The sequence below is a fragment of the Oreochromis aureus genome, linkage group 18, assembly GCF_013358895.1.
Source record: "Oreochromis aureus strain Israel breed Guangdong linkage group 18, ZZ_aureus, whole genome shotgun sequence".
Classification (NCBI taxonomy): Eukaryota; Metazoa; Chordata; class Actinopteri; order Cichliformes; family Cichlidae; genus Oreochromis; species Oreochromis aureus.
Genome location: NC_052959.1, coordinates 33,604,176 through 33,622,537, shown reverse-complemented (window position 1 = coordinate 33,622,537; position 18,362 = coordinate 33,604,176). Strand labels below are relative to the sequence as shown.

The 18,362-nt window shown below is 39.2% G+C and overlaps 1 long non-coding RNA gene and 1 pseudogene across 2 annotated transcripts; one reads left to right on the top strand and one right to left on the bottom strand.

Moving 5' to 3' along the window:
* Positions 1-86: 86 nt before the first annotated feature.
* LOC120434455 lies at positions 87-4,445 on the bottom strand. 2 transcript variants are annotated; one of them, XR_005609098.1, is made up of 3 exons: positions 4,370-4,445; positions 3,057-3,111; positions 87-238 (listed from the first exon to the last, which is right to left on the bottom strand). It is a non-coding gene; the product is annotated as an uncharacterized LOC120434455 (long non-coding RNA). The 2 variants fall into 2 exon arrangements; XR_005609099.1 differs by lacking the exon at positions 87-238 and adding an exon at positions 2,379-2,792.
* A 4,844-nt stretch (positions 4,446-9,289) lies between these two features.
* LOC120434147 lies at positions 9,290-13,612 on the top strand (annotated as a pseudogene).
* Positions 13,613-18,362: the final 4,750 nt, after the last annotated feature.

Below are 18,362 nucleotides of genomic sequence, written 5' to 3'. Positions count from 1 at the left end.
AAGAAGTCCAGACGCTTTTCTTTCCAAGCTCCTTAGCCTACAATGACCTGGATGATATGCCACAAAAACAAATTACCTTAATGTACAAGAAATGCCTTTGGTGACACCAGGAGTCTGCCCCGTACAGTGTATGCTGACAATGGGATGTAGTGGTTAAGCTCTTCAGGTTCAGCTACCATCAGTTGAGCAGTATTCCTTTTGCAGAGTTCGTAACATCTGAGGTGCTCCACATACCAAGCTGAGAAAGATTCCAAAACAAAAAATGGCTTGTTGCATACAAGCAGCACATGAACAATTTTACAAAAATCAGGAAGTCCACTTGTGCTTCCAAATGAGACAAACATTCCTGTGGTGTATTGTGTCCCATGTATGTATGCTGTTGTAGCCAGTGACACACTTCTCAGAGTTGTAAATTTCTTCTTCATCACTTGCTTGACAGAGGAAGCTAGCATGTCCACAGAAACATTTGATGCTCCCTTAACTTCCACCCTTGGTTTAAACAGGGTAGTCATGTCCAAGTGGTATGCCAGCATAAGCTGGTGTCTAAGAGACAAAGTCAGTAGAATGTTTTTGAAATTATTGACATCACGAACCACTTTCTTGAAAAAGCTATGTTTAGCTTCAAAACGAATTGTCCAAAAGTCAACCAGTGGCCCAAAGCAGCGGATCAAATGAGGGTAGTGCTCCAGGAAATGGTGTTTTGGTTTAAGTTTCTGTCCTGGAAACACACTTTGCAAAAGTCTCCTGTGTTCACTTATTTTAGCATCAAGATAGCACAGGCTTTCCTCAGTAAAAGTGGAGGATGCTAAAAGTTCCACAATGTCTTTCAGTTCCAGAATTACACACCAAGCATCATTATTTTCAGGTACAACGTCACCAATGAGCAGAGGTAGCAACCTCAACAGAGTCCAGTTCTCATGGCCATTACCCCCAATAGTTTCACAGACAAGTATTTTTTCTGTAATTTTCTGTGGACAGTTAGTTTTATCAGAAAATTTATAGGGAAAGCGTTGAATGGCAGTATTCAAATAATCTAATGTAAAGTATTTCTTTCCAATCAAAGTTTTCAAACACAAACAGAGCTCCCAAGGTACAATACCTTCTAAAACATCATGTAAAAAGTCAGGGGGAAACCCAGTTATGCAATGAAAATAAGACAACTTGTTTAATACACATTCATTTTTCACTCCATCAGCACTTTTCAATTTCACATTTTCTTTGAGCTTTGAAACATTAGCATTATATGACTCTTTTGTTCTCAATGAAAATGACCCACTTCGTACAGGAACACGCTGAATATCACTACGACTGGCTAAGCAAAACCGACAAAATTTATCCACATTAAATGACTCCTGAAAACCAGCAAAGGAATGTGCTCCTAAATTATCAGATGACACATACAACACTGTACCCCTAACACTGGTTCCCAGCCTACTTATGTAAACCCCTTGGTTTTCAAGCAGTTGGAGATCTCTCAGAAGTGGCTCTACAATCCTCTTATATCCAAATGTCTTAACATCTACACTTTTACACAAGAGAGCAAGGTAAATGCTAGACAGCGATGACCTGTATTTCACTGGTAAATTTACAATCACCCAGTATATTGCACACAATTTATGTTTTTTTCTTGAGGTTCCTAAAGGATTACAGACCTCAAAATCATCAATGTACAGAGCTAATGAAATGCTTTGCTCTTCCCCAGACAGAAGTGGGTTCTCCTTGAAATATGAGCCATCAAACGAGCTGTTGTACTGGCCAGGTTTTGATCCTGTTTTGTGTTTTTCTAAAACTTTGTCAATAATATCCCCCTTATTTAACAACTCCTGCAGAGTTTTTAGAACCGGAACATAAACAAAGGTTTTCTTTGATGCTAAATCTAAGATATATTCAATTGGGTCTATAACGCCAAATTTTTCTCTGAAATAGGACAACCTTTTTTGTTCTGATCCTAAACACCCACTCTCTGAAATGGAGCAAAGAGGACTGAGGCTGTTCAAGGAATCAGTTACCAAAGTTATAGTGTCGTCATCAATGTTACCATTGTGCTGCCTTAAAACCCTTTTCACTGTATTCCTGTTTAGATCACCTATCAAAATGCCAATTTCATAAAACTCATTGATTATTTCCTGGGTAGCTAATTTGGAAACATGCAATATTGCTTGCATGCGCAGAAGTAAAGATGCAAGCTTTTCCTGAATTTTGTCAGTATCATGGTGTTCTACTTCACTGCCACAATTATCTTGAAGTGGCACATGGCCATCACTGTGAGTATCTTCTGACTGCAAATCAACATTTACTTCAGATCCAAACTCTGCAAATTCATTTTCTTGGACAATAAGCTCTGTCTTGAAATCTTTTAAAGTAGAATGAGGGTGAAAACGACTCTTATGTGATGTAAAACTGGAGTAAAGGTGTGATTTAAAAGAACACTGATTAAAAGGGCAAGTAACAATTTCCCTGTTCCTCAGATGTTTACCTTGATGAGCAATATACTGCTTTAGTCCAACAGCCTGATTAAAGTTACACAACAGGCATTTTACTTTAAAGCCAGCAAGTCCATTACATACTCCTTCTGTGACCTCATGATCTGTTAAATGGACCCGCAAGGCTTTTTTACATCTGAAATACTGTGCACAGTCTGTGTATATGCAGGGTAGTGGACAGCTTCTTCCGTAATGTCTGTGACTGTTACTGTAATGTTCAATGATTCTCTTGCGATTTCCACAAAAAAAAGTACATAATTTGCAAGTCCACCTCATTCAAAAGACAGAAACAGATGTGATCATCTAGACCTGTGAAAATAAATTAATGAAAAACCTTCAGTTATGGATGCTATTACAAACACAGTAGCATAAAAAGTGTTCTCCATTGCTTTTGTTAATGAATTATTTGTTGGTAGCATATCTGAATACTTAATTTATGCCACCTGCATGTGATCATCAATCGCCCAATATTACTTCTTCAGAAGTACCTTGACACTACAGTGCTTTATTCTACAGAGCTATTAAATTACAATATAATCTGTGGTGTTTCCAGTATGAAAAAAAGTAACTTACCATTTCACTCCATTGACAAGAATAAATGCCCAGCACCTAGTTTGGCTTCACAGTCCTAAAATAAAATAAAAACATATCAGATATAATTAAACTGTTGTCGCCTTATAGGTGTGTTTGCTCACAATTTTCTGACACCTATAAACAATGTTATTTTTGTTACAACACAGGGAATGTAGTAAGCCAAATTATGCAACAAATCAGAGAAACAACCCAAGGGCCTTCTGCAGTATACCATGCCAAAATTCAGTGTCTCTGATACCAATTATTTTATCACTACAGCTCTTTTAGTATGGACACTCACACAATTTGGTCATACTGATCACAGGAGTTTAAAAAAAAAAGTGAAAATGGAGCTGTTGTTAAGCATGAAGTGTTTCAGGCAGAGAAATAATTCCACAATATCATTACTGTAAGAAATGAAGACAGTGGAGGATTTTCTGGGGAGATCCCAGGTATAACCTGGTCTGCATGGCATATGCAGAATGCCTGATGAAGTGATGATAGCAACTCTGATGAAAAAACAAAAAACAACAACCACAAGTACCAAAATGCTCATCATTTACACCAATATAACCCAAAGGAAGAATATCCATCAATGTTCTGGGCCAAGATAAGAGTACGAAAGTTTTCCACACTCAAAAAAAGGAAACAGACTTCTGTCTGAAACATAAGAGCAGGGCAGTATGGAAATAAATAGTCAATATGAGCTGGTCGGTGTTAGCCAGCATAAGATAAACACTGAACTATCTCATAAAAACTAATATAATGCTGGTTTGTAGACCATATTTTGTCTCACTCCTCAGTACACTCTTGCAGCTCAGCACACAGCAGTAAATAGCAACTTAAGTGATTTCATAGGGACAAAGAGATGACAACAAGCACAACAGTCCTACTAAAAAGTTCTTTTAGTCAGTCAGTTACTGGAAATATTACCAAAATAAACCTCCACCAAAATATAACAGGCTGTGAAGTTAAAAGAAATGTACAAGTACACAGGCAATATGAAATAAGCCATATTAATTAGCTGAGTTAGCTTGCTAGTATCGCAACAGTGGTTGAATGTGCAACCTTAAAACTAGCCGCACAACACTTTTGATTTGGTCCGTGCAACATTAAACCCATAAAAAGGGCATATATCAGTTTATTAGGTTAAGTTTGGTCATGACGCACAAGCTGGACCTTGTCGGCTAAAGTTACATTAGCTAAAGCAAACGTTTCGGTAAAAGAGAAAAACACACATCATGCCATAAATTTAAAAACGTATTCCAACTTTTGTAGCTACTTTCCTTATAGTTATAACCGATGTTACTCACCTTGAAAGCAGATTTCAATGGAGATGATTAGAAAATGTCCAAGTAAGGTCAGCTTGTCTTTAACCGCCAATTCCCCATGATGCACCTCGATAGCAGTCACGTGAAGCAATTTTGAACCCTGCTGTGCTCAACTTCACCACATTGTCAAGTTCACATAAGTTTCTGATTTAGCTGGACATGAGTTTTCAAGTTAGCTTTTTTTGGTGTAATTGGGACGTTTTTAACTTATAATTCTATGTTATAACAACAACATCAGTCATCTATTGTCATACTGACATGGAATAATATGTTGAAATAACAAACATCTAGAATTACATTTTACAGTGTGGAACAAACACTGTCACACTAACCTTCATCTATCTGTCTGTGTCTCTACAGCACTGGTTACCATGGCAGCAGAACAGCTGATTCAGGATGATTTAACATTGACCAGGAGAGTTGGAGAAAGTGTCTCCTTCAGCTGTGGAGGGACTGAACAGTGTGATGATGACTGGATATTCTGGTACCAGAAGAAAGAAACATTCAGAGTGATTGGGTATACGGATAAGAGTGATGTGTCTTGCACACTTGAAACAGGTTACGATCATCCTCAAGAAGATGATTTCTTTGCTGAGAATAAACAGAACAGCTGTGAATTAAAGATAGAGAAAGTTAAACTCGATCATTCAGCCACCTACTACTGCTCCTGTGTTAAGCTTGATCCCCACAGTTAGAAATGATCCCTGCAGCCTGAACAAAAACCAACAGATGAACAGATGTCAAACAGTGTTTGTGACAGGAAGAGAGCAGTAAACCACAGCCCAGGTTCACAGATTTCACCTCCATCTCAGAGTCACAAACATACTGAGCTCAGGGACGATTTTTATTTACTGCTGTCAGAAATTCAATTCTATTTATTTCTGTTTAAACAGATTTTCATGTTTTAAGACAGAAACAAGAGGAACAGATGACATCAAACTTCCACAAAAACATTTATTCAAAGTGAAAGAAAAACAGATTGTGTCAAACTGAATCAAAGTCCATCCCTCATTCACAGTGTTAATGTTCTCTTCATGAAAACTCTTCCAGCAGCACTTGTTGTTTTACACCTTTCAGTACATTTAACCAGACACTTTCACTTTAGGACATTTTAAAGACAAATCTTGGACTGATGTCAGGTCAGGATTTTGTCCTTCTAGCAGCGGCTCATTAGGACGCTGATTTTGTTGGACAGATTTCCATCAGTTTCCTGTGAATGTTTATAGAGGATGAATCAGTCATGGTGCCTCATCTTTCTGTCACCTTCTTTTCTCTCTGATCCAAATAAACTGATTTGTATCTGAATATGTTGAATCAGGAATCACAGGACAAGATTTCTGTTTGTGTTTCTGACCAATTACATTCAAGCAGCTTTGGCTGCATGCAGGTTCTCACATCATTCGAGGACTCCCAGCCACATTTGATCCCCACCAGTTCGAATACAGGAAGAGCAGATCAACAGAAGATGTCATAGCCATAGCCCTCCATACAACCCTAACAAAAGGACAGTTACGTCAGGATTCTTTTTATTGATTTTAGCTCGGCTTTTAACACCATCATCCCTGTCAGACTAGTAACCAAATTACATGACCTCGGCCTCCCTCAAGCCACCTGTCCTCACCCCTCAGCCTCAACACCGGCTCCTATCAGGGATGTGTGTACTCACGACTGCACCCCCACCCACCCGTTAGTGATGGGATTTCTGGCTCTTTTTAGAGAACCGGCTCTTTTGGTTCGGCTCACTAAAAAGAGCCGGCTCTTTCGGCTCCGAACCGGCTCTTCAGGTTGTTTTGTTGCTTTAATTAATTTATTATTAACAATAATATAAAGTTATGCACAAAGGGAATTACTAATGTAAAAACAATTGGTTTTATTTATATATAAATATATGCGGTGGGCCCTAGAGACAAAACACATTCAAACTCCGAAGCACATTTCTAGCATGAACTGAACTTCCAAAACAGAGCTACCTAGATCACTAAAATCACACAATTGAAAGCATATGTGTATTGTTTGTGTATTTATACACAAGCACTCATATATATTCAAATAATTGAAGGTAATGAAGATAATTGCAGGTAAATGAATAAAAATGTTCATTTACCTGCTACTACCACACACCAAATCCGGTCGTTGGTACTTGCTGGCTTGTGCAGCCACTAGGTAACAAAAGCTCAACACTGCACCTAGCATCCTGGAGCACTTCTGTTGTGTTTTGTATGTGTTTTGGAATTTTCACGTGCTTCAGAATTTGTACATGCTATGGAGTTTTTACGTGTTTTGGAGCTTTTACGTGTTTTGAAGTTTGCACGTGCTTTGTCTCTAGGGGCCACCGTAAATATACTTTTATTTATTCACTCCACATAAAATGTAATAAATAAATCATATAATACAAAAGTCAACTATTCACAGTTCAACTTTTAACTATTTAAATTTTCAGCTTTTTCCTTTTAAACAAATTTAAAGTGAAACAACACAAAACACTGCAAACCACAACACAATTAAATATAAATTAAAATATGAAAACAAAAAGAAGATGCACATTCTCTGTCATATGGGCCTGCATGAATAAACTTTCTGAATCCTTTATCATCTGCAACTGAAAATAGATGATCACTATACCTTTCTAATGTGACGTTGTTGTCCCTGGCTCTTTCTCTCTCTCTCCCTCCCGCTCTGTTCCTGTGCTACTGAGTGTAACTACGGCCCCTCCCCTCTGCCCAGCGCAAAGCACACGGCTCGCGTGCGGAGTGAAGCAGAAAAAAAGTGCGAGAGAGAGGGTGAGAGAAAGAAAAAAAAAACCCACGGCTCGCGAAGAGTCGGCTCTAAGAGCCATTTCGTTTGCGAACGACACATCACTACCACCCGTACAACACTTCTTGAAGTTTGCAGATGACACAACTGTGATTGGGTTTGTTGTGGGGGGAGATGAGTCTGCATACAGCGACAAAGTGGAAAAACTGTCATCATCATGCAGTCGAAACAACCTGGTCCCCAAATCCATAAAGCCAAAGAAATAATAGCTGACTTCAGAAGGAACAAATCTGACCCTCAGCCCACACACATTAATGGGGACTGTGTGGAGAGGGTCTCTGACTTCAAGTTCCTGTCTGTACCTGGGTGGTGACCAATCCTGGAAAACAAACACCACAGCTATGATAAAGAAACAGCAGCGATTTCACTTCCTGAGGGTCCTGAAGAACAACGCCTTAGCCAAGGAGCTGCTCGTGTCCTTCTACAGGTGCTCCGTTGAAAGTACCTTGACATACTGCATCCAAGTTTGGTTTTCCGGCAGTAGGAAAAAGCATCACTCCAAAGGGTCATCAACACAGCACAGAGGCTCATTGACTGTGCTCTTCTCTCCCTACAGGAGCTGTACAGGCCTGCAGCATCCCGAAGTACCCATCCCACCTCACACATCTCCATGACAAAAGTGTAACTAGGCACGGCACAATCATTTCTTGTAGATACCACTTACCATGCCAGAAGTCAGCCAGCAGTGCCGGCTTGACACCAGATCCGGGCCAGAACTGTCTGCTATGTGGGGAGTAGCCTTGCAGGTCAAATCTAACCAGTCACACCTGTGTGACAGCTGGATGGTGACACTTGTTAATAACTGGGTTGATTTTAGAGGCCTGGACAGTAAGTCCCAAGGGAATATTACATTTAAAGCCCTGGAGTAACCTGTCAGAGCTGTTTACACTAAAATGATTAATACTCCGATTTTTACCCTTTTTTTAATTTCACAAAGGTTTAAAAAAAGGGAATGTCCACAATTTGCACTTAAATTCCAAGATATTTTATTAAAGAGAACGTGAAGCAAAAGCAGAAATAAATAATATTAACAGTCACACAATAATAATCAAATAACATCAGTTATACTTATCTCACTAACCTACTTTGAACTAATACTGATTTTATCCTCATCTTTGGGATGAAAGAGGTTGGAGGAGAGAATGAGCATATCCAGTGCTGGTGGTGTAATTCATCTCAGTGTTTTGTGCTAATGGAAACAATCAATGTTCCCTCTAAGCTGCGCACGTGCGCAATTGCGCACTGCTGGCACGGTCTCTGCGCGCAGAAAATCTGCGTTGCGCACAAAAAAATCTAACCTGGATTAAAATTAAAATTAATACTTTAACAATTCTGTTTTGCAGTGTTAGTCAGTAAGTGACTGGCTGCTCCCGTATGGGATTAGAACGATGCCACCTTATCCCATAGTTCAGCCAATAATGCGATTCACATATTTGTATATACGCAGCTAATCAACGTGGTTGACAAGCTATGACAGCGTCCTTATGTGCCGACACCGGTGTTTTAGCTAGCAAAGCGGCGTGGCTGATGTGGGTGTGAAGCCACGTTAATGACAACGTGTACAACCATTGGAGATGTGAGCAGGACAGACGGAACAACTGACGGGAAAAGTGTGGACTTTATACCAGTTTTTAAATTGTGTTGATAGGCCACGTAAAACCAGAGTTATGATAAAAATATCTGCAGTGTTTGGTTTTCTTCCTGAATACTTTCGTTGTTTATATTTACTGCGTCTGGCTGACCCCCCATCGATTGGAGGGTGCATCGAAATGCACCAAAGAAGACATGGATGAAACAAATCCAGGATGGTTTGAAGGCCCTTCGACTTGACCTTGAGCAGGCAAGAACCATCGCCTTAGATCGAAAAGCGTGGAAGATAATCGTTGGTCAAGCAAGAGAACCTGCGGCACCTACAGCAGCGTACTGGTTGCGCGGCAGACCATCGCCGCTGGTCGCCCGCTAAGGACAAGAAGAGATATTTACTGCGGAAGAAACAGTAAAAAACTGCGTTTTATAAGAAAAAGGCTCAAACGCCTGTGAGCAAAACAAACCCCACCCCTCTACCTTTCCTATTCGCGAAAAAGTACCATGTCGACTAATCAGAAAATGGTATGGAAACGTGGCATCTAGTTGTTAAGAAACGGGGGGAAGTTTTAGGGGTGACGGCGGTGTTTTGAGATGTGAGAGATCTGTGACGTTTAGCGCAAATTTTGTGTAGTTAGTGTGTAGTGCAGTCAATAGTTTTGTTGGTGTGTCAGAGCAATGAGGCGACTGCTGAGTGTTACAGGAGTGATACATCTCCTGTAACACTCCTGTAAAATGTTTATTTTAAAATGCCTTGGCTGCGTTTAAAAAAAAACAGCTGCAAAAAACTTTGTTGTTTGCCAAACTCAGTTACTTTTTGAAGAAGTAACTATATAATTAATTGCCCAACATTGGTCATTATAGACTGTATTTTGCAGACAGAGAGTTACAGGACTCTTTCCCAGACCTCAGACTCAGAATACAAGTCAGAGCTTTATTAAAAAAAAACTTAAAAAAAAGAAAGTTGTGTTTTCAAAATTGGAGTTCAAGTTATTTTTACTTCCAATAGTGTTAACATACTACACAGGTCAATGACTAGATTTTTTTTAATTTTCATTGTCAGTGGGCTAAAGCAGTTAATTAAAAGTAGTCTAACATAAATGTAAATGCTGTAATTTGATTATTTTAATAAACCATGTAACTTGGATGGATTCGATGCTGGCGTGACCACAGTGCACACCATTTTTGTTGGACTCTGTTGGACTTGGTTGTTCCAAAGCTCTATTTTTAACAGCAGCATGGGCGCTTTGTGTTCCTACGAGGCTGCTGGAGCTGATTGAGGCCACTCAATACAACACTGATGATTCCAGCAGACATGCCACAGCACATTTCAGAAGCATCTCTTTGCTCTGCACCACTAAAAATAACTCTGGCTCTAATTTTTACAGAAGCGCCATCAAGCTGCACAAAACAGAGGAAAATGTGCAGGACAGAAGAAACAGCAAAGGAAATCCTGTCAGTGTTGAAAATAGAAGAGCCTGTGCAGACCAACATGTTTCACTTCTAAAATACACCAGGTGTGGTTTGAAGGACGCAACAAAACCACATCAGAAAGACATCAGAGACTCATCACATCACTCGCTGGATTCACTGGATTATTTTTCTTTCACCATTATTTGGAACAAAGAAAACAAACTTGACTGGTTTGTGTCATTGTGGTGCTGCATGGCCCACTTTCTCCTGAGATTCAGGTCACAGACAGATGTTCTGATAGTTTTCTTTAGAATCTGCTGCTATAATTCAAAATTGATTGTGTGATTAATGATGGTGAGCCAGATGGGCCAAACCATGATACTGTCAGCAGCATGTTTCATTGTAGTGATGGTATCATTGATGGGATAAATGGACTGGTGCTTATATAGTGATTTTCTATTTTCATGTGGACTAAAGTAGTGGACTGACCAACAGACTGACATTAACATCAGAGCCGTGCTGCTAGTGTGGCTAAAAGAAAAGAGAAGAAGAGACAGTCATGTTGATATGAACATTAGAGAAACACATCATGGAGCTGAAATATGATCCTGCTTCCTCATTTGGACTCATTCACCTCAGCTGACACATTCAACAGCAGACAGGTTTTTGTAGCAGTCTGTCTCACTGTGGGAGAAACTACTACTTCATCTTTGGCTCTGGAACTAAACTGTCTGTAACAGGTAAGAACAAACATTTATTTTCCTTCAGTTGTTTTATTGTAGAAGCTGAAAATGTGTTTAAAGTCAGTTTCTGCTGCTTCAGGCTTTACATGTTAGTTTTTCATCATTAGTAGAGAATTCATCTGCAGCCATTGTTACATAAGAAAAGCTCAATAATCTCTGAAAACATGTTGAAATCTCACTGAACAACTAAAGTTATTCTTTATTTCTGCAAATATTAGTGATGTTACAAATATTTAGGATTTGATCATCTCAGTAATTCTGCACCATACTGCTGGTTTTTCAACACAAGATCATATTTGATGTTAAAATTAAATTAATATAGATTAACAAATATGGTTTCAGGCAATATTTACTTTATGTTGAGGAACAAATATTTTTTATACTCAAACATTTATGTAGTTAGTTCAAAAGTGTTTTCTGGTAAATGAAATTAAAAAAACGGATACCGATTAGAAAACTCAGAAATGATATAACATAAATTTAGGATGAAAATGACATTGTTAAACTCCGCTGTGTATTTCTAAGATTAAGTCGTGTGTGTGGATTTGTACGTGACAATAAAAGTTGATAATACTAAAATTTTCCAAAAATACTTTTGTCAAATTTTTTTATTAAATATACTTTGTCATATAATTTGATTTTTATGACTAAAGATATCATGAAGTATATCTCGTATTATTGAAAACGTTTTATTCACTATTTCAGTTTTAGTGTTTAAAATGTTTGCTACAGTTTATTATTTGAATAAAAACATAACTTAAATTAATCACTGCATTACTTTTCCAATTTTTACACAAAAATATTTAAGAATAAATAATGAAAGACAAATATGGTCTTTATGGTAAAATATATCAAAGACAAGAAGAATGGAAATTTTATCTGCTGAATTGAATTTTGTGAAATGATATTTAATTTTATTTATAGTACAAAACAATATGAAAAAGATGAATTTATTTTTGGACAGAAGAGTATCTCTGTTAGAACTCGTGTCTAAGGACTAATATGGAAAATACATTTTTACTTATATAAAGACAAATTTATATATTTTAAGATTGGACTGAATTAAGTTTCTATAAAACAATAAAAAATAAAATGAATTGAATTTGACTTTAAAACCACGCTGAGTGTTCCACATGTGAGCCATGATGACATGAGGTGATGACTGTGTTTGATATGAAGCTGAATCCAGTGTATGTAGTGAACTTTGTATTGATGAGTAGTTTAGTGATCAGAGTCCATGTAGTTTCCAGGATCAGACTGAATGCAGTGCAGTGCTGGAAGCTGCTGCTGACTGTGTGAATGTGTGTCTGTGCTGCTTGTTGCTGCTGTCAAACTTCAGATGAGCAGGTAGTGAAGCCCGTGGTGAGCGTGTACCCAGCAGCATCCAGAGCCCACCTGGAGGGGAACAGCTCCCTGCTGTGTGTGGCCTCAGCCATGTTTCCTCCTCTGGTCCAGTTCTCCTGGAAAAGACAGAAGAAGAACGGCGGAGAAGCGGAGGAGCTGCCCCCTGCTGAGGGAGAGCAGCTGGAGCTCAGAGAGTCGGGACGCACCATTGCCATCAGGATGGTTGATGGGATGTTTTTGACACATACATGTACAGATGCTCTGTGAAGCACGAGGGGGGCACAGTGGAGGCCCAAACACAACAAGGTAATGAAGGCTTGGTGACTGTGTTCAGCAGTGATTCAGCTTCATGTGGAGATGCTGTCAAAGAGAGCAGAGGAGCAGAGGACTGACATTTCTCACTGCAGCTCCAAACATTTGATTTGACTTTTGAACTCTCTCCGCTATGACCGGGCTGACTGACTGTTTTCTGCTCGCTTTCCTCATCTGTTTCTGTTTCAGAGCTTCCAGCTCCAGCAGCCTCCTGTCCTCCAGAGAGAGAGCCAGCAGACCTGCCAGCTCTGCAGCCAGCTGACTGTAAGATCACCTGCTGCCTCTCTGCATGGACAGCTCCAATGTCCAATGAGGGAACAAGTTTAGGGACTTAAAGTGTCACTAATTGATCAAATCTTCATCCAACAAGCTCTGATAAAGCCACTGTACACTAGCTGCTCAGCACCAAACAGCAGACAGACCATAATATGTCAGAGATCAGTTTGTTAGCTGCTTGTGGAGTTCTTCTGCCCCAAGTGGACACAAACACTACATCAATTCATCCACTTGAAGAAGAAGCTGTGACTGTTTCTATTTGGACTTTTTCTCCTTGATGTGAGAGGAATAACCCGACTGTCTGTCTGTCTCTTTGTGTCTGTCTGTCCTTCAGTGTCCTTCCAGTCTCAGTGCAGGGTGAAGCTGCTCTGCCTGCTGTACACAGTGCTGATAGTGAAGAGTCTGGTGTACTGCTGTGGACTCTCTCTGCTGATGATCCTCACAAACAAGGGAGCGTCCACCAACTGCACACATGCTGACTGACTGTTTTCTGCTCGCCTTTTCTCACCATCAGATTTCCTCGAGTCAGCAGTCAGAAATGAAAATTAACTTCTGGTTGGTTTCTTTATAGAGCATTTGACCTTTTCACATATAATCATCTTAAACCATCCAGTATATATGCACATAATAAACATTTTTGTTGTGTTTGTATAAAGTGTAGATTTTTTTATGTGTATTTTTTGTACAGCTGTGATGTATTCAGATCCCACCATAACACAGTAACAGTGTAGTTTTTTGTTTGAAGTAAAAATAAAGATTTGAACTTTAAGAATGTGCTTCTAATTTCTTCTGTGATACATAACCTGTGTGACTGCAGCATTCACAGATCATAAACTTGCTCTCCTGCAGCAGACGGGCTGTGTGGGTTTCTGCTCTGCAGCCTCCACACCGTTAGCTGTGGCTTTTCACTTTAATAACACAATGACAGTTACAAGCATGAACTCTGCTTCAAGTTGTTCAGGAAGCATCTGTGTTCATGTATGTGAGAGAAACAAAGTGTGAACTCAGAGCTGTTACAGAGTTGATGTTTAGTACGAAGTCTAAACATTAAGTCCCACAGATCTCACGTAGAACATTATGATTTAAAAATACTGAAAAAGCAAATAAATTAAAATAATATTATTTGTGAAAACAATTTCACAAGACACCATCAGTTCAGATGGATACTGAGCATTTTTCTAAGTAAAACAAATGTCTGTGATTAACCTGGTTAATTTTTCAGACTAGTGAAATTCATACGTATAAAGTTGAGTCAAAAAAACTAAAAAAGAAAAATTGTAATTAGTATAATTTAGACAAGAACTGTTAAGGTTTGATGCAGGGGACTCAAACGCGGGACTCCTGAATCAGCTTAAGACACGGGTTTATGTAAGGGGCGGGCTCCAGGGAAATCCAAGGGGGGAATCACTCGCTCTTCAGCTCTCCACATACACGACGGCAGTCCTCTTCTTTCACACTTGACACAGATTCCCAGGTGAGGGGTGATCCAGGGGGTCTGCAGATCAGAAGACAGGAATGAGAACAGTATTTACAGAAGGCACTGACTTATCTTGAGCTGAGGTTCGACTTTCACTAACGCGTGGCAGACAACGATCCAGCGAAGACCAGCAGTCACCTCCTGGCTTAAATGCCGTCCACCTTGATGGGCACCAGGTGTGTTCTTTCCCGTGGGCGTGGGCCGAGGGCGTGAACCCACAATGAGTTCCGCCCCGGCGACAGAGGGGAGGAGAGAGAGAACACAAGAGAGAGAAAAAGACAGAAAAGGCCAATCAGCGTCTCGCCGATCCCTCAGGCTGTGACAAGAACAGAGAAACAACCCAAACAAAGAAGTCCCATTTAGGAATTTGATGATTTAACAAGTGATGAATATTTATTAAGTTTACCCACACATCTAGAATTCTATTTATATTTAATATTAACATTTTAATCAGTGATCATTTAATTTAAAACAAACTAGCTTTTTTTTAACTAATATTACATATATTATCAATTATAACATTTAATTTACTATTTTGAAGAATTTGTAAAGAAACTAAAAATATAAATATAAAATTCTGTAGCGATTTATTTTGCTGATGAGATTTATTTCAAACAATTGAACTTGAACTCTTTTCTGTGAGCTGATTAATAAATGCTGAATTTCTTAGACTGCTGTCATTATTTCAAACAGCTCTGTGTTGTACGTTTATATCTTATAAATAGTATCATCAGTGCTGAGAGTTACAGCCACTCTCACACCAGGGACAAAGAACTGAGCCAGTTTTCATGAACACGACAGCTAAATGCTGTTTGACTTTCTTTGACTTGGTTGTGTTTGTTTAGCTGTTTGAATATTTGAAATTCTTCTTGTTCATGTGAGAGAGGCTGTGTGAAACTTTAAGATCTAATATTCTAAATAAAATATGACTTATCTGATTATTTACTATGACGTGAAACTGACAAAACATGAAACAGAGAAGCTGATTTATTTTACTTATATGTTTTTTATCATTTTAATTTAAAAAATAACTGGAGTACAATAACTAGTAGAAAACTAAAGTGTCATAAACAAGAAAACTGAATGAAAATGAATGGTGACTGTTACAGTCAGCACAGACAGACAGAAAAGGAGTGTGGAGTCGATCCTTTGAGTTGTTACAGCAGCAGTAATGACACTAAGCTGCATCAATAGGAGGTCACTGAAATTAATATTGAGTCGTGTGTAACTTTACCAAAACAATGTCAGACTTCATAGTTTTCTCTGGGCCTCCACAATCAGACCAGCAGGAACCAAAGTGTCCAAAAAGTCATGTGGGCTTCAGAGATAACTGGGAAACTTTCTGGGAGAAACCAGTTCTTGCTAGCAGAGACCACATCCATCCCACTTTGGATGGAGCAGCTCTCATTTCTAGAAAACTGCCCAAATTTGCTAATTCCCCTAAAATGTGACTATCAAGAGTTGAAATCAGGAAGCAGAGCTGCAGTCTTACACACCTCACTGAAACTTCTCTCCTCCTGTCATCCCACAAACCCTCATCTGAGCCTGTTTGAGTGTTTGTGTGTTTGTGTGTTTGCTCCCAGATCATCAACAACACATAAATCTGTAAAAACTACATTTAAATGTGAAAATTCACAAAAAAAGAACAAGTGAAGCCTAAAAATAAGTGTTGAAAGTAACACAAACGCAACATGTTGACTCAGTTTTTACAGCAGAATCATTCAGCTGTGCAGAAAAGTGATTGAAATGCATTCAAAGTCCAACAAACAGCAATAACAGTGTAGTTGTGTTTGTAAGTGTGAATAATAAAGATTTCAAGATGAAGAATTTGATTCTACTTTCATTGTGTGATAAACAACAACCCGTGTGAGTGAAGCACAAACTGACTGTATCCAAACTTGCTCTCCTGCAGCAGACGGGCTGTGTGGGTTTCTGCTCTGCAGCCTCCACACCGTTAGCTGTGGCTTTTCACTTTAATAACACAACGACAGTTACAAGCATGAACTCTGCTTCAAGAATGATTCCAGGAAGGATCTGTGTTCTTCACCTGTGAGAGAAACAGCTCAAATCCTCAACTCAGAGCTGACAAATGAACTTTAATGGAATCAAAGCAGAGACCATGAAGCCCCTGCAGTCTGCTCAGCTCCCATTTTATTACCTGAGCTGAGTTTTTCATTCTGGATATCACACACGTAAGAACAGATCAAGTCTGAACAGCAAATGTTGGAGAATCATTTTGAAGTGTTGCTAAATGTCATTATTATTACAAAACTACTGAATGATTCAGAAAATCGTTTCCAAAAAGCAGAAATATGCAAACAAAGTAGAAACAAGGCAACATGAGTCATTCAGATGCAGATAACATATTCTCCTTATTTTGAAGAACACAGTCATGAAATCTTTCTGTGTGTCATTCATTGAGTTGAAGTGCCTAATAGAAGAGGAAAAGCAGAAATAATCAATGATAGCTGAGACATTGAGAACATGGCTGTATGCCTGCTATCATAACAGGAAACAAAGCACACAAACAGCAAACACACAATAATGTGGTCGCAGCTTGTTGTGTGTTGTTAGGTGTCATTTTGACTTTGACATTTAATGAAGTCACAAAAATGTGTGCGACTCATTAAAGGAGTCTGTACGTCTCAGTCAGTGCTCTGTATTCATGTGTTCACCTCATTAAACTCACTGAGACACTTTTCTCCTCCAAACTTCCAGCACAGCTTCATATTTCACTGACTGATTCTTTGATTACATCCATTAAGGCTCACACAGTGAAATTAGTGCAAACTTACAAATGTGTTGGAACAATTTTGGCCTCCAAACTGAACTTTGAGACAAACAGTGAAGCTGTGAGCAAAAAGAGGCTCCAGTGTGTGTCATGGTGGAGGAAACTGTTGTATTCCCACATTCAAAACATGCTGATCTTATTGGATTTTTTTTCCTCAAAGTCTTTTTCCTCCTTTTTCTCTTCATCCAAATGTTCTAGCAGGCTGACTGTGAGTCCCTGTTTAACCTGTACAGCAGAAAGTAACAGCAGTCAGCGGCCTCCACTTGACTTCATGACTTCAACCCCTCGCACAGTCACTTTCACTTTCTTCCTTCTGTCTTTTAGTCCGAAAATGTAGAACAACACCAGATCCAAATATTTGTGTCCTTCACTCACATCTTCAAATGATACCTTCTATATCAGAGATGATACAAAGGCAACATTTGTCTTATTTCTCTTTCATGAATCAATAAGTACAAATAAAATTAAATAAATAAAGATTTTTGGATCTGCTGTCAGATTGAAATGAAGATGATGAAACCACACAGCAGCTTCAGCTGAGCTGTCAATCAGCAGCAGCAGTCTTATCTGTGGGCCGCAGGGGCTGATGGGAGCTTTGAGGACCTGTTAGAAACCAAGTGGCCCTCGTCTGATCTCACAGCTCGTCCTTGTTTGGCCTCAGCTGCATCAGAGCGCCACTTCTCCCCAGGTTCACCAGAGGAAACACCACTGCACAAAATGCTTTTCCTCCCAGCTGCTGCTCTGTGCTGTCTGTGTTCAGGTGAGTGTTTCCAGCCAATCTGGAGCCAACAAAGTCAACCTGGAACAAACACTGTCACACTAACCTTCATCTATCTGTCTGTGTCTCTACAGCACTGGTTACCATGGCAGCACAGCTGATTCAGGAAGATTTAACATTGACCAGGAGAGTTGGAGAAAGTGTCTCCTTCAGCTGTGTAACTAAGCGGTGTGACAGCGGCAGCTATATACGTTGGTACCAGAAAAAAGAAGGAGAAACATTTTTGATCATTCTTTATATTGACAGGAGTAATGGTCAAGTTTCACATTATAATCATCCTCAAAAAAATGATTTCTCAGCTTCGAGAACCGACAGTGGCTGTGATTTGAAAATAGAAAAAGTTAATCGTGATCATTCAGCCACCTACTACTGCAACTGTTGGAAGAGAGGTACCCACAGTGAGAAATGATCCCTGCAGCCTGAACAAAAACCAACAGATGAAC